The sequence below is a fragment of the Sus scrofa genome, chromosome 17 (assembly GCF_000003025.6).
Source record: "Sus scrofa isolate TJ Tabasco breed Duroc chromosome 17, Sscrofa11.1, whole genome shotgun sequence".
Taxonomy (NCBI): Eukaryota; Metazoa; Chordata; class Mammalia; order Artiodactyla; family Suidae; genus Sus; species Sus scrofa.
Genome location: NC_010459.5, coordinates 37465605 through 37482085, shown reverse-complemented (window position 1 = coordinate 37482085; position 16481 = coordinate 37465605). Strand labels below are relative to the sequence as shown.

Genomic DNA, 16481 nt, shown 5'->3' with positions numbered 1-16481 from the left:
TTCCTCTATTCCTCTGCTCCTTCTGTAAGGGTTACTCTAGGCTAATAAGCCCTGGGAGTCTAAGCTTCCTTATGGGTAAGGGGAAACTGACATCTTCTGGACCTATCCCCACAGCTTCACGTCATGAAAGTTTTGTCAAACCCTAAGGTTTCTCCCTTTCTGCTGAGTTCCTCAAATGTGTTAAAAGTACTGGGATGAAAATGAGATGGAGGCGGCAAGGTCCCTTCAGAATTCTCTAGATCCTGGGCCCTTAATATAGCTCAACACTCTTTAGGTCTGATCTACATATAACATATACTTATCTCTCTTTCTTACTAAATTAGTCTGGAGAGCACCTAGCTGAGAGAAAACCTAAAGGCTTGTTCAGCTCTACCTCTAATACACTGTGTGACTATGTCGAGTCATTTCACCTTCCTGGACTTTACTTTCCATATCTGTAAAATGAGGGTGACAGTACCCACTCTTCTGAAGGATTTTCTGATGGATCAGATAAGACTGTCAAGAGCAGCTTAATTGTTTAAATCTATTTAGTTTAATATGAACGATAAAGAAGGAATGAGGGGATAGTTTCTTTTTTTTTTTTGTCTTTTTGCTATTTCTTGGGCCGCTCCTGTGGCATATGAAGGTTCCCAGGCTAGGGGTCGAATCGGAGCTGAAGCCGCCGGCCTACGCCAGAGCCACAGCAACGCAGGATCCGAGCCGCGTCTGCGACCTACACCACAGCTCACGGCAATGCCGGATCATTAACCCACTGAGCAAGGGCAGGGACCGAACCCGCAACCTCATGGTTCCTAGTCGGATTCGTTAAACCACTGCGCCACGACGGGAACTCCGAGGGGATAGTTTCTTTAAAAAAAAATGAAATATGAAAAGAGGGCTATACCACCTTTCAGTTGAAGGGATCTGCTCTGAATGAAAGGCTGTAACTCCATCAAAAGATAGTCAGGCACTAACCGATACTGAAAAACCTAAAGAACTACATGCGTGCAAATACCAACGGGCCAAGATAAGAACCTCTAGAGGTCACATATTGCTCAAGGAAAGTAATAAAAAAGGAGTAACGACCAATTTAGTGGTGAAGAGTTCAGGTTCTAGGATCAGACATACCTGGGATTGAATCCCAGCTCTTTCTTACTAGCTTTGTGACCACAAATAAGGTATTTATCTTCTATGCCTCTGTTTCCTACATTTGTTTGAAAAGGTTCCCGCTTCATAAATGTGTTACTGAGGGAAATAAATGAAACAGCATGGGAAAGCCCTTACCTCAGAGCCTGGCACAAGTTACTCACTGATAGGTACTGTTTTTCCATTTAAGTACCACAAAAGAATGAATCAAGCAAAAAAAAAGGCCTAGGAGAAAGGAAAGAAATACACATTTGCTATTATCATGCCCTAAACCCAAAGCCTTAATTATTCTCATTATTCATAATAACGTTTTGAAATCCACAGAATTATCCCCATCTTAAAGGAGGAAACTGAGCCTCAGAAAAGTAATCTGTCTAAAACCACACAGTTGAGGAGTTTCTGTTATGGCTCAGCACATTATGAACTGGACTAGTTTCCAGGAGAATGCAGGTTCCATCTCTGGCCTTGCTCAGTGGGTTAAGGATCTGGTATTGTGGTGAGCTGTGGTGTAGAGGTTGCAGATGCAGCTCAGATCTGGCGTGGCTGTGGCTGTGGTGAAGGCCGGCAGCTGTAGCTCCAATTCGATCCCTAGCCCAGGAACTCCTAGATGCCACAGGTGTGGCCCTCAAAAAAATAAATAAATAAATAAGTAAATAAAATAATTAAAAACATACAGCTGGGAAACAGATCTTACTTCAATAGATCTGACTCCAAAACCATGTTTTTTCTACCATATATATATATACACATATATATACATACATATATATACACATACATATATATACATATATATATACATACATATATATACACATATATATACATATATATATATATACATACATATATACATATATATATATGTCTTGCACTTTCTCATGCTCAAAAATATGGGGCATCCCCCACCCCACGCATATCAAGTAGACTCCAATAATAAAGTTTTAGGGAATGGCAAATTCTCCCATTTTGTACCTAATGCAGCAACTGTCGGCTCTGCATGCCTAAGGGAAAGATGGGCAGGCATGGGTGGAAGGCAAGTGCATCATCAAGTACCAGAGTTGCAAACTTGAGTTACCAGGCCTTTCCAAGAAGCTCTCAGATTTGTTGCAATAAAGAGGAGACAGGGACTTCCCATGTGGCTCACAACATAACTACTTGGCGTTGCTTCTACAGTGGCTGTGGCTCGATCCCTAGCCTGGGAACTTCCATATGCCACGGGTGCGGCCACTTGTTTAAAGAGGAGACAGGAGCCTTTGCCAAACTGGATACCATACCCTAAAGGACAAAATGTGCTAAGATTGTAACAAACAGGCAAAAAGCCATGAGATGTGCCTGGGGTGAACTCAAATACCTAATCAAAACACCTTAGACTGGGAGGGAATTCCATGCTATGAACACCTTTGTAAGGGTCAGCATGTATTGTGTACCAAGTGTGCAAACTGTCCCTATTCCTGGGAAGCACTTTATTATAGCCCAGAAGACTGAAGTTAGTCTGAAAAGAACTAACATAAGGCCCTTTCCTTGGGCCAGGCTATTGTTTTGAAGTATTCCATTAAAAAAAAAAAGAAATTGGGAACAGGTTCTTACAGGAGTATATGGAAATAAGGAATCTTATTGGTGAGTAGGGGAAGGAAGCCAGGAAGTGAATTAAGAGAAAATTTTGGGAAGAATTGGGGCCTGGACACCAAAGACTTTTGGGTAGGATGGGGAACCAAGCAAAAGACCTAGGATAAGAGAAGGGCACGCTTCAGAGGGCTACAGAGATTCAACGTAAGAAATCATCTCTGGGGAGTTCCCGTCGTGGCGCAGTGGTTAACGAATCCGACTAGGAACCATGAGGTTGCAGGTTCAGTCCCTGCCCTTGCTCAGTGGGTTAACGATCTGGCGTTGCCATGAGCTGTGGTGCAGGCTGCAGACGCGGCTCGGATCCTGCGTTGCTGTGGCTCTGGCGTAGACTGGCAGCAACAGCTAAGATTAGACCCCTAGCCTGGGAACCTCCACATGCTGCGGGAGCAGCCCAAGAAATAGCAAAAAGACAAAAAAAAAAAAAGACATCATCTCCTATATTTTTATTTACATTTGTAAAAAAAAAAATTTTTTTTTTTTTTTTTTTTGTCTTTTTAGGGTTGCACCTGTGGCATATGGAAATTCCCAGGCTAGGGACCGAATTGGAGCTACAGCTGCCGGCCTACCCCGCAGCCACAGAAACTCAGGATCCAAGCCGTGTCTGTGACCTACACCACAGCTCACAGCAACACGGGATCCCCAACCCACTGAGATAGGCCAGGGATCGAACCTGCATGCTCGTGGATACTAGTCAGATTCATTTCCACTGCACCACAACAAGAACTTCCTATAAAACAAATTTTTAAGAAAATAGTATGTCCCTATAGAACCCCTAGTGTTTAGAGTAGAGCAATCTCCAGGGCATGCATGAACACTGATTGAAAAAGGTGTGTCTGAAGTGATATCTTCCTTGGAACAGGGGAAGGAAAACGGAAGCTGGGTTTTCTAGGCCTCTGTGGTGGCAACCAAGGCAGGAATGAGCAGCTACGAGACATAATCATAGCATAACAATCGAGCAGGGCTCACCTGCAGATAGCTTCAGACCTATTTCTGCTACAGTCAGCACTTGAGGGTGCCCAACTGCCTGTAACCAGCAGGGAGTACAAGACTGGCCACAGAGCAAATAGTCCTTGTCCCGGAAATCATGCTTGCCAATATATTAGTTCTGTTCCAGCTTGCCCCCTAACCTTTTAGCCTCAAAACTCTAACTGCCTCAATCTTTGTGAGGCCTGCTTTTCCCAGGCTGGACTGAACCCCATGGTCTTGCTACCAGACTCCTCCCACTCACAAGAATACCTGACCTTGACTCTTATGACTGGCTCTACCGTGTGGCTGCCTATGCCCTGACACAATAAACCAACTGGCTGGGTTGCCATGGGGCTTAAAAAGATGACCTCACAACATAATAAAAATGCAGCCAAGTCACAAAATGGCTCGGTAAAACTGTCTTTTACTCCCCAATGAAGACAGGTGTCAGGGTTCCCAGCATATCACAAAAAGAGGCCTTGGAGGGCAGCTGGTTACTTAATAACAGGTGACATTAGGGCTCTTGAACCCAATCCAAGTCCATGTATGAGAACATTATACATGCCGTAAATAGATGAAACTCAATCCAGGCAGTATCTAGGCTGCTGGGAGGAATATCCAGAGAAAACAACAGACATCCAAGACAATCATTCTTGCCTCTGCATTTTCTGGGCAGCTAACGGCATTTCTCCTTCCTTAGCTGAAGCTGTCTCCAGTTTCCCCCTCCTTCTTCCCCGTGGAACCAATCCTGCAGGAATCATCAAGGGAGGCACAAGTAATTACTGTTTTCTTTTCTCCATGCTAATGAGACAGTTGGATAGTTTCCCCTCCCCCTCCTGAGTTGGAAGCAAGAATCTAAGGCTTTATAATCTGTAACCAACACACCAAAGCTGGAGCCAGGCAGTGCTCTGAACCGAAGTACGTAAAAGATGGCTTTTTATCCCTAATGAGACCAGAGCTGGAAGAGGCCCCACCATTTTACAGAAGAGGTGTTAAGACCAGAGTGAGGAGAGGATCTGTCCAAAGTCACAGAAGGAAGGCAATGGCAGGGCCAGAATCAAGTCCCCTTACTCCCAACCAGGGTACTTCCCACATCATCCAGACTTCCTATAGTACAGAACTTTGGAGGTGTCCTCAGTGTGGAACCTGGAACTGCTACTTTCAAGTTCATATACAAGTTTTTGAATGGGTATTTAAAAAGCAGTGACAATGCTCTACATAAGTGGATTCAGCCCCAGAACCCTAGGTCAGGGGCAGGGGCAGGACGCCCAGAACCTGAGAGATAATGCTAATTTCACCTAAAGTTAAAATCACAAGTAGATGGTCAGGTGAAAAAAGAATCTGAATTTTAGTTGGGATTCAGTTCAGTTACATGAAGATACCAAGGGTGGAGTTCAGAACTAGTCTTAAGAAGGAACTTTCAGGTCTGGTGGACAAAGAACAGTAGGACCTCAATCTGCTAGTCCAGTCCTCATAGTTCACAGATGAAGAAATCAAATCCAGCACTATCAAGTGCTTCACAGGGAAAGACCCAAGATGGAGCAGCAAACTGGATGCTATAGCCCAGAGCCAGCCATGACCTGCCTGCCTAGCCATGGTCAGCGAGGAAGGAAGACAGGACCTCTGGGAAAAGAAGCCAGCATATGCAAAGACTATACTGATAAGAAAATGATCCAAGATTTTGTTTTGGGGGGGGTTGTTGTTTTTTGTTTGTTTGTTTTGCTTTTTAGGCCCGCACCTGTGGCATATGGAGGTTCCCAGGCTCGGGGTCTAATCAGAGCCACAGCTGCCAACCTACACCACAGCAACTCTGGATCTTTAACCTGCTAAGCGAGACCAGGGATCAAACCAAACCCGCAACCTCATGGTTCCTAGTTGGATTCGTTTCCGATGCGCCACGACAGGAACTCCTTGTTTGTTTCTTTCACCGCCCCATGGCATATGGGGTTCCCAGGCCAGGGATCAGACCCAAGCCACAGCTCCAACCTACACCACAGCTATGGCAATACTGGATCCTTTAACCCACTGTGCCAGGCAAGGGATTGAACCTGCATCCTGGTGCTACAGAGATGACGCCAATACCCTTGTGCCACAGCCACAACTCCTATTCAAGTTTTTAATCGGGAATAATTTTAAAATATAACAAATATTTTTCATATAAAAATTTTCTTATTTGTTTAACCTGAAAAGTGGCTCCTGTCAGTCTCTAAAATCTCTTCCTTTCCCTCTCACTGTCTATCCTAGCTCTATCACTTCAGATTGGATTCAGCAACTCAAACCCAGTCCTCAAACTAATTCTGACTCCAAGCAGGAAATATTTAAAAGTCTTATCCTATCCCTAACTCCCATACCCCACCAATAAGCCCTGTATGTCAACCTGTCTTCCCTGTTCTCCTGTACCATAGAGTTGATTGTGGGGATCTGTGTGGTATTCCAGGATATTGCCAGTGCTGATCACCAGGGCTTCACCTTCTTGAGGGTGCAAAATCACATGCTATATTCTACAAATGGGCCCAAGTCCATGTGAGAGTCCTGCCTCAGGTCACCTGCCTAACTTCAGGCCCTCCTAGGACTAAAGCCCGGCTCTGAATCCAAGGCTAGACCTTTCCACCAGTGGTGATTCTTCAGAGACTGTCTGCCAGCTTAGACTTGTACCTGAGTTTGTCACTCTCCCCATCCTACAGGGAAGGCAGCATGGTACAGCAGAAATAGCACACATGCAGACCTGGGTGTGCGCCCTGGCTCTGGCCACCTAAACTAGGTATAATTCAGGCACTTTTATTTTACTGCTCTCCTGTAGCCTTTTTTTTTTCTTTTTTTTTCTTTCTTTCTTTTCCTTTTTACTGCCACACTTATGGCACAAGGAAGTTCCCAGGCTAGGTGTCATCAGAGCTGCAGCTGCTAGCCTACAACACAGTCACAGCAACACTGGATCCAAGCTATATTTGTGAGTTACGCCACAGCTTGAGGCAATGCTGGATCCTTAATCCACTGAATGAGGCCAGGGATCAAACCTGCATCCTCAGGGAGAATATGTCGGGTTCTTAATCCACTAAGCCACAACAGGAACTCCTCTTATATCCTCTAAAGAGAGTAGATTACTATTGTTCTTTTCCACAACTCTCCCCAATTTGGGAAGTGGGAATATTTAGGTTATTCCCTGTATCCTTAATGAGTTAGTCTCTGTCTACTGAATAATCCTCTGAAACTAAGTCCCCACATCTGTAAAATGATATCTCTGATAATAGCACAGATTTCAGAGTTTTGAGGTAAATGAACAACAACAAAAATTGACTGGATCAATGTCTGGCCCTTCTTCCTCCGCTGTATCATGGATGCCAGGGCAAAATGTTAGCCTGTACTGAACTAGACTAGACTGCCCATCCTAGAGAGAGCATGCCTTGCTGAATCCTAGGGTCAGCTGGACCTGACTCCCAAGGTCTGTTCCACACCAGTAACTGAGTGCCAGTTCTTGGAACCCTACCAGTAAAAATAGCTAGAGATATAACTATTCTTCTCACAGTCAAATACAGTGAATTTAAAGAGCATGGAGTATGTACATACACAAATACTACAGAATGAAAGGAGTGAAGCACACAGGGGAAAAGAAAAATGGCAAAACGCTATGCTCTAAGTTGAGATCTTAGAGAAGAAAGCCCAGGGAATTCTGTTGTGACTCAGCAGTTACGAACCCGATTAGTATCCACGAGGATACAGGTTCAACACCTAGCCTTGATCAGTGGGTTAAGGATCCAGCGTTGCCATGAACTGTGGTGTAGGTCGCAGACTCGGCTAGGATCTGATATTGCTATGGCTGTGGTATAGGCCAGCAGCTGCAGCTCTGATTAGACCCCTAGCCTGGGAACTTCCACTAGCTGCACGTATGGCCCTAAAAAGCAAAAAAAAAAAAAAAAAAAAAAAGGAAAGAAAGAAAAAGAAAGCCCAGATCCCCAAAAGTCATTAGAAGGGCCAGAGACATAAAACAAATTGCCTGAAGTCACACAGCAAACTGAAGGAAGAAATGAGTTTGGAACCCACCACTATGGTCTCCCATCTAGTGTTTTTTCCTATCCTACAGGGAATGTTCTAGGAAAAAGGAAGTGAAGCAGAGGGGTTCAGTGCAGTGGCAGAGAGGTGTGTAAGGGATGTCCAGTGGTACTTATGTAGTTTCCCACTGTAGGAGCTGACTGAGAAATAAATCCAGCCTTTAGTTTTGCAGAGGCCTAATATGCTCTGGAAATTGAAGGGTAGAAGTAAATTCAGCCTGGTCAGAACAAGTACAAGCAGTGAGGGAAGGGTACAGGATGTTCTCAAACTATTATAAGCCCCTCTCCCACACCAGCTGCTCCAGATCAAAACCTTCTGCCTATCCATCCCCAACTTCACAATTCAAATTACAAACTTTGATCCAGGTTTTCTAGGGTACCTGTCTTTCCCAATAGAGGGCCTTTAGACTTATAAACTGGGAGACGAAGTATACAGAAGTAGTAGAACAAGAATGCTGCACCATGAGGAAAAATTTGATTGGTTCTTTTTTTGTTTTATTCACCATATTCACCTGAACTTCTGGGAAGTGATTTGCCCAAGCATACAGCTGATAAGGGCAAATTAGGACTTGTCTGCATCCTGTGTCCTTTGAAACCATGGTTGACTTTCAGCAAATTTGACCTTGACAAAGTTTTAGAGGTAAGTAAGCTAGGAATTCTCAGTTAAATCATACTGTCCCTTCTTTTTTTATTTATTTATTTTTTTGCTATTTCTTTGGGCTGCTCCCGTGGCATATGGAGGTTCCCAGGCTAGGGGTTGAATTGGAGCTGTAGCCACCGGCCTACGCCAGAGCCACAGCAACACGGGATCCGAGCCGCGTCTGCAACCTACACCACAGCTCACGGCAACACCGGATCGTTAACCCACTGAGCAAGGGCAGGGACCGAACCCGCAACCTCATGGTTCCTAGTTGGATTCGTTAACCACTGTGCCATGATGGGAACTCCTTATTTATTTTTTTGTCTTTTTAGCACCCCACCCACGGCATACGGAGGTTCCCAGGCTAGGGGCTGAATCGGAGCTGTAGCTGCCAGCCTACACCACCACCATAGCAATACGGGATCCGAGCCTCATCTGTGACCTACTCCACAGCTCCTGGTAACACCGCATCCTTAACCCACTGAGCGAGGCCAGGGATCGAACCCACAACCTCATGATTACTAGTCGGGTTAGTTAACCACTGAGCCACAAGGGGAACTCCAAATCATACTGTCCCTTCTTTTGAAAACTCTCATTTGACACCTCCATTAGTCCTGACACTTATCTCCTCTTACGGAACTTTCCTAATTACCTTCTAACTCAAAGGTCAGCAACCTTTTTCTGCATAGGGCCAGCAATCTCTATAGTATTCAACTCTGCTGATCTAGTATGAAAACAGTCATATATGAACAAATGAGTGTGGCTGTATTCCAGTACCACTTTATGCAAAGAAGCAGCAAACTGATTTAGCTCACAGGCATTAGCTTGCTGACACCTGTTCTAACTAATCTAATGTCTCCAATCATCTTGCCTCCCCAATCCATCACAGTCCTGCACCCTCAATGGATTCCCTTTGCCTATAGGATAAAGTTTAAACTCTACCCTCATCCTCTACCATATCTCTATCAGCTCACTGTACTCCAATCACAGCAGACAACTTCCTACTTTCCACCATGCTATTCCTTAACACCTGCAAAGCCCTTCTCTATTCCTTTGCCAATTTTACTTATTCAGGGACAAGCTCAAATGCCAACACCTGTTTAAAGTCTTTGCTTGTTCTGCCTTAAGTAATCAGTCACCATATGGCTGTGCCTTAACCACTACTTCCTTCCAACTCCCCCACAATTCTAAGCTTCTCAGGGGCAGGGAATGTGTCTTATTGAACTCTGTATCCCTTGCAGTATCTAACATAACACCCAGTGTAAGCTGACTGAACAGGCTTCTAGGCTAAGAGAAAGTCACTAGAACATGGGGATCTTTGGTTCTAACAGAACCATAAGATGACTCACGCCATCAATGGAGCCTTCAATCTGCTTCAAGGGCTGCCACCCTCCCTCCCCATTATGTTCATCATCTGACCAGGTAACCAGTTCAGGTAGAGACCAAGACTGGGTATTTCACTAGGTGGCTCCAGCCTATACTGAGATATGTGAAGAGAAGAGAGACCCCATTTTCAGAGCTCCCTGTCCCAGACCTGAAACTATATCCTCCTCTCTCAGCTTTTTTCTTTTTGCTTTTTAGGGCCACACCCAAGGTCTATGGAAGTTCCCAGACTAGGAGTCAAATTGGAGCTCCGAGATGGATCTTTAACCCCCTGAGCAAGCTCCGAGAGGGATCTTTAACCCCCTGAGCAAGGTCAGGTACTGAATCCAAGTCCTCATGGATGCTAGTCGGATTCATTTCCACTGCCCCACAACAGGAACTCCTCAAAGTGTATCCTTACTACCAGCCATAAACTGATCCCAGAAACAGATTTAGCAGACAGCCTTCTAACAAGCACCAATCCTTGATCCCCAGAGGCAGGGGATTTCACCCAGTAAAAGGCTCAGCGCAAATAGTCCAACCTCAACTGAAGAGAGAACTCAAAAGTATGTGGTAAGAATCATCAGGAGCATCACCTCTGGATACAAAAGGATCTATGTTGAGAATAAGGGGTTCTGGACAAGCCTGTGGCCCACAAGTATGACTGACTATCCTAGCTTGTGGAAGCTGTGAGGCCAAAGACTAAATTGCTGATGGGGAACAACAAAACAAACATACAAAAGAATTTTTCTCCTAAGCCCAGAACAGAATAACATTCCATCTGGGTAAGTAAGCTTGTCACAGGCATGGGGTACTTAGCATATCTGCCATTCCAGGATTACAGCTGTCAAGTTTTAATTAGGGTAATTAGAGTTAAAAATGTAATTTCATTTCAGGGGTATTTTGAACAGATTCCATTAATTTCTTTTTTTAAAAGAACACAGAAAGGAGGGGAAGGTTGAGTGGGGCAGAGGATTTTGCAATCAAAGAAGCAAAGCCCTGTGCCTGGGCCAGGTGAGCTTTCAAACCACTGCCAAGAACCTCCAGCATCTCTGTAGGCTTGGCCCAGAGGACAGAGGGTTGCAGCTTAGTTTCCTCCCTAAAACTGAGTCTCAGTCAGCTTCTGCTAACAAAATCACTTCCTTCTTCCTACTTGAGGCTCCTATGTTACTGCCATTCAATGGCTATTACAGCCCCCAGTCTAACAATACACAAGGGCTGTCAATCTGATTTGCTACATGTTAGGGAGTACTCTAAGGTCCACCCCTTTTTCACCTATTTCTGGACACATCTTTACGCTTTCCTTTGTGCAAATTCCCTGGTCTCAAGTGTCCTCCTTGCCCTGTCTGTTTCCACTCTTACTCTTCCTTCAAAGCCAGATCAAAGTTATCTTCCCCAGGAGTGCCCACCTTCATGCCCCTGTGATCCCAGAATCTCTTGCATATACCTCTATTAATGCAACACAGAATACTCTGGTTTCCCTGTTTGATGACTGTAAGGTCTTTAAGGGCAGGGACTGGGTCTTCATCTGTACATCCTAGCACCAGCATAATCCAACACACAGGAAATATTCAACAATGTTTGTTTAATGACCAAACCATAGGGGGAATTTGGTCTGATCATACTGGTAGCTGAGCATATTAAGCCCTCAGGTCTTCAATGCCTAAAAGTATCTAGTCATAAGTCCCCTCCCTCTCCTTGCACAGGGCCAGTTCAGAAACCTGACTCAGCCCTCCCACTGATCCCAAACGATCACTGATCTCTTTCATTAGAGCCTGCTCACTCCTTAGGGACCTTGGAAAGGAGGTAAGAAAGCCAGAGCAAGTACAGCATCTCTCTCTCCCCATCCTCCTCACCACTGGTTTTAAGGAATTTCCTCCAGTCTTTGAAGAGTTCCAAGGAGAGGGCTTGAGTTTCAGTTCAGTGTGTAGAAGGCTAAGGGATGGCCCTAGTGGGGAGGAAAAAAAAAAAGTTCATCAGCTTGGAATGAGTGTTGTGTGTTGCAAATGCTCAGAAATGTTGTAGTACAGTATAACAGAAAACATGCTATGTGACATAGGGCAGCCAAGTCACTTCACCTCTCTGAGCTTCAGTTTCCCTTTCAGGGGAAATGAACAAAGAGGCTTAACCCAAAATTTAACACTAAGCGATTTTTCCATCTGAGGAGGGGGCCTGTACCATATACCTATCAATATACTATTATCAGTTCATAAAGGTGAGGCAAACATATTAGAGAGGGATATAAGTTAACCATTTCCCCATTTTCTCAGGACAGCCCTGCCTGTTGGTCCCTAGGGAAAAAGAGCAGCAGAACCATTGTGTTGACAAGTGTAACCAGATCTATTCCATAGTAATCAGATTCTCTCCAACTAGGAGCACTCCTCTGGCCTCCTCAGGCTCCCCAGCCTGGCTGCAGGCCCATGTTGACCCATTTCTAATTAGGAGTTGTGTCAGTGCTTCTGATAGAAGGTCAGGGCCTAGGCCGCCTCTGCTGGCTTCTGGCCAAAGCCTGAAATGCCCTGCCCAGGGCAGACAGAGGATGGACACTTTTGTAGTAGAAAAGGATCCCAGACTGAACTCATCATAAAGCATTTTAGAGTTGAAAAGGTCCTTTAAGAGCATGAGCTTTGTTACAATTGAGAAAGAAAAGATGGAGTTCCCGTCGTGGCTCAGTGGTTAACGAATCCGACTAGGAACCATGAGGTTGCGGGTTCGATCCCTGCCCTTGCTCGGTGGGTTAACGATCCGGCGTTGCCGTGAGCTGTGGTGTAGGTTGCAGACGCGGCTCGGATCCTGCGTTGCTGTGGCTCTGGCGTAGGCTGGCAGCTACAGCTCCGATTAGACCCCTAGCCTGGGAACCTCCATATGCCGCCAGAGCGGCCCAAGAAATGGCAAAAAGACAAAAAAAGAAAGAAAAGATAACTTGTCCAAGGTGTTACAGCAGGATAATGCAGATTTTCTTATAATTCTTTCCTCTCAATCGGTGTTTTTCAAGCTGGCTACACAAAAGGAGGACTCCAGAAACTTTTTAAAAATACAGTTTTCCAGGCCCCACCCTACAAAGTCTGATTTGGAGCCATCTACATACAGTGGCTCTGGCTCTTTAGCTAAGTATATGATCACTCTGAAAATACACAGGACCCAAGTTTGAAACTATGTTTAAATATACTTTGGCTCATAGCAGTGCCATTCAGAAGTAAACTGTGGAAGTTTCCTTGTAGTGTAGGTTAAGGATCCAGAGTTGACACAGCTGTGGCACAGACTGTAGCTGTATGGCATGGGTTCATTCCCTCACCTAGAAAGTTCTAGGGGTCTTGGTCAAAGGATCTGCCATAAATGGTTCATACTTCCTAGTGGTCTGCTAGCTCTGCTGTCAACAAAGACACTTCCTTTTAAAACTAGCCTGAAACTAGGATCTCCATTTGTGTGTAGGGGAGGACTTTTGTGGATAATGTAAGGGAGTGGACGTAGTAGTATCTGTGAGACAGGCTTACAGGTATTTTCGTGGCACACACAATTCTGAAATCTAGGTAGAAAACAGTTGGACAAGGTAGAGGAGGCTAAATGTGTGGGTACGTGGCAGGAGAGGAAGTAGATCACCTGAAGGTAAGGGAAAGAGTATGGATGTGTATGGAAGAGAAGAAATATGTGCACCTTTGTGAGCCAACTGTGTATGTGTTGCAAAGCATACAAACCTGTAGGGATAGAAGGGAGTATGTGTGTCTGTGTGGCCCAGACACCTGTACGCAAGAGAAAACAGATCCATGAGCATTTCTGACTTATGCAGCCCTAGCTTTGCCTGAAGGCTCATACCACTCAAGGACCTCTCTGCAGAAATTTCTCACTAAAATTGACACTTTGACAACTACTTTAAAAATATATATATATATGATAACAACACCCCCAGCAATGTAGGAGGTTAAAAAAAGTCAACACCAATAAAACATAAAAGACAGATGAAAAGCAATTATGCCATGGTTACTTCTCAGCTTTCACGAGGGGAGGTGTTACCTGGAGTTAAATATTGTATGGCTGATTCACATCTCAACCCAAAGGCCTGGATTTCCTAGGTTGCCTGGGGAAGACAGCAAGAAAGAAGTAGGTAGAAAAAGGTAGACAATAAAGTTAAAAAAAAAAGAGCGAGAGAGAGTTCCCATTGTGACTCAGTGGGTAAAGGACCCTACAAGTATCCATAAAGCTGCAGGTTTGATCCCTGGCCTTGTTCAGCAGGTTAAGGATCCAGTGTTGCCACAAGTTGTGGCTCAGATCTGGCATTGCTGTGGCTGTGGTGTAGGCCAGCAGCTGCAGCTCCAATTTGACCACTAGCCTGGGAAATTTCATATGCCCTAAAGAGGAAAAGGGAAAGAAAAAAAAAGGACTGGAGCATTGGGAAGATAAAAAAAGGGAAAGGACTGAGAAGAAGCCAAAAGTAAAAGGGTCATGAGAGAGGGACAAGGGAAGGAAAGAACAGAAAGAAAAAAAGGTAGAAAAGATAGAAGAGAAAATTTCCTATAGTCTGGCCTAGAAATTTAGCACGCATTCTAGCAAGAATTCTAGCTGAGGAGTTCCCATCGTGGCTCAGTGGTTCATGAATCCGACTAGGAACCATGAGGTTGAGGGTTCGATCCCTGGCCTTGCTCAGTGGGTTAAGGATCCAGCGTTGCCATGATCGTGGTGTAGGTTGCAGACGCGGCTCAGATTCCTCATTGCTGTGGCTCTGGCGTAGGCTGGTGGCTACAGCTCCAATTCGACCCCTAGCCTGGGAACCTCCATATGCCGCAGGAGAGGCCCAAGAAATGGCAATAAAAAGACAGAAAAAAAAAAAAGAATTCTAGCTGAGGGGATAGGTGAATTAGGGGATATGGGGCTGACCTCTGTACCTCATTGCTTTTACTCTAAGTGACCTCCAATTGGAATGTTCTTCCCATCATCTTTGTCAACTGAACTTCTAAATCTTCAAGGATATATTCAAAGGCTACCAGCTTCTAGAAGCTTCCAAGATTTCTCTCAGTTAAAAGTTTCTCTCAGTTCTCAGGAATCCCCAGGGAATTCCCATGGTGGCTCAGCAGCAACGAATCCATTTAGTATCCACAAGGATTCGGGTTCGACCCCCAGCCCCGCTCAGTGTGTTAAGGATTCAGCGTCGCTGTGAGGTGCCATGTAGGTCACAGATGCGGCTTGGATCCAGGCATTGCTGTGATGTAGGCTGGCAGCTGCAGCCCTGATTCGACCCCCAGCCTGGGAACTTCCACATGTTGCAAGTGTGGCCCTAAAAATACACACACACACACACACACACAAAGAACTACCATAAACAGCCAGAACACTTTGTCATACTGTACCTGTAGCATTTAATGTTCAACTTTATACCACAGATATCTGCACACATATATTTGTCATTCTTTCTGCAAGTACTATTTGTGCCAGGCCTATTACAGAGACAAAGGAAACAAAGGAAAATAGTGCACTGTCCCTTGGCCCATAAGGTCTCACTTTCATGAATGAGAGCAGACTCAAGTGTGACAGAGCAGAAGATCAACATTGATTCTGCTTATGGAGTGATTAGGGAAAGCTTCACTGAGAAAGGCAGCATCTGAACTAGTATAAAAAATAGGAGTTTGTCAATTAGAGGACAGGGAACCAAGAGAGTTTTCTACTCAGAGGGAAACAGTCAAAACAAAATCGTTCTACTGAGGAGGAGCACAGGGAAACAGTGTTAAACACTGTGCTGCTGATAGAGGGCAGCAAACTAGGGTGGCACCAGATTATATGAGCCTTGCAGCCAAGCCCACAGTTGAGATTTTACCCTTTCTAACCTGGGGTGGAGGTGAAGAAGAGGTATTCTAAATACATATAACTGCCCTACATTGGAGCAAGTCCTCTCAAAACTTCTGGAAAACAGGCCCACTCCCAGGCTCTGCATATTGCAGTGGCATTATGAGAATCTCCCATGGAGAAGGGCAACAGTAAGAGAAAAAGGGGATGGTACAGAAGGGAGGTAGTAGGGCTCAAGGAGGAAGGAGCTGGAGAGGAAGGGGGAAAAAAGAGGAAGAGAAGAGCCAAGGGAGGCACAAGAGGAAGGGATCTCGGCCCCAAGCCTCTTTGTTGCCGAGCTGTCCTCTACATCTTTCTAGGTCAATCTAATGTTAGTGACAGAAATAGACACTTTGTACCAAGATGAGGTTAAACATTAGTAACTGCCACCTCGACCCTCCATTTGCTCAGGATGATAGGGCCATACTAAGAAGTGGAGTTTGCCTGGGTCTACCCACAATTCCAAAGTATGCCAGAAGCCCCCCAGTGCCATGCCCTAAGAGCATGAGACAGAAGCAGCAAAGAAAAGTCTAGAGTTTGAAGCAGGGGCCTGCCCAGGACCTGTTGCTGCTGCAAACAGTATCCTAAAGCTGTTGCCTTCTCTGGACTTCAGCTTCATCAGAAAAACAAGGGGAGTAAACAGGATGCTCTCTAAAGGATAAGAGAGTACAGAAGCTGCTGTGCTACCCACAAAGGATGATGTTTAATGTGAGAATTTCCCTAACCTAACTTTTCAGGGCTGCACCTGTGGCATATGGAAGTTACCAGGCTAGGGGTCGAACTGGACCTACAAGTGCCAGTCTACACCACAGCCACAGCCACTCGGGATCCGAGCTGTGCCTGCAACCTACACCACAGCTCACAGCAACACCAGATCCCCAACCCACTGAGCAAGGCCA

The 16481-nt window shown here is 45.1% G+C and overlaps 1 protein-coding gene across 22 annotated transcripts in view; it reads right to left on the bottom strand.

Annotated features, from left to right (window-relative positions):
• The window catches only part of RALY (RALY heterogeneous nuclear ribonucleoprotein), a 94635-nt gene that overhangs the window by 60376 nt on the left and 17778 nt on the right, over positions 1-16481 (bottom strand). For 7 of the 22 annotated variants that reach the window (XM_003359947.4, XM_005672868.3, XM_013985298.2 and 4 more), the window contains exon 2: positions 11625-11716. The exons of 12 other annotated variants lie outside the window; for them this stretch is intronic. The gene's annotated coding sequence lies outside the window, so the exon portion shown is untranslated. Of the gene's footprint in view, positions 1-11624; positions 11717-13779; positions 13844-16481 lie in introns of all 22 variants that reach the window. 3 more of the 22 variants (XM_021077806.1, XM_021077811.1, XM_021077801.1) reach the window with 1 other exon arrangement.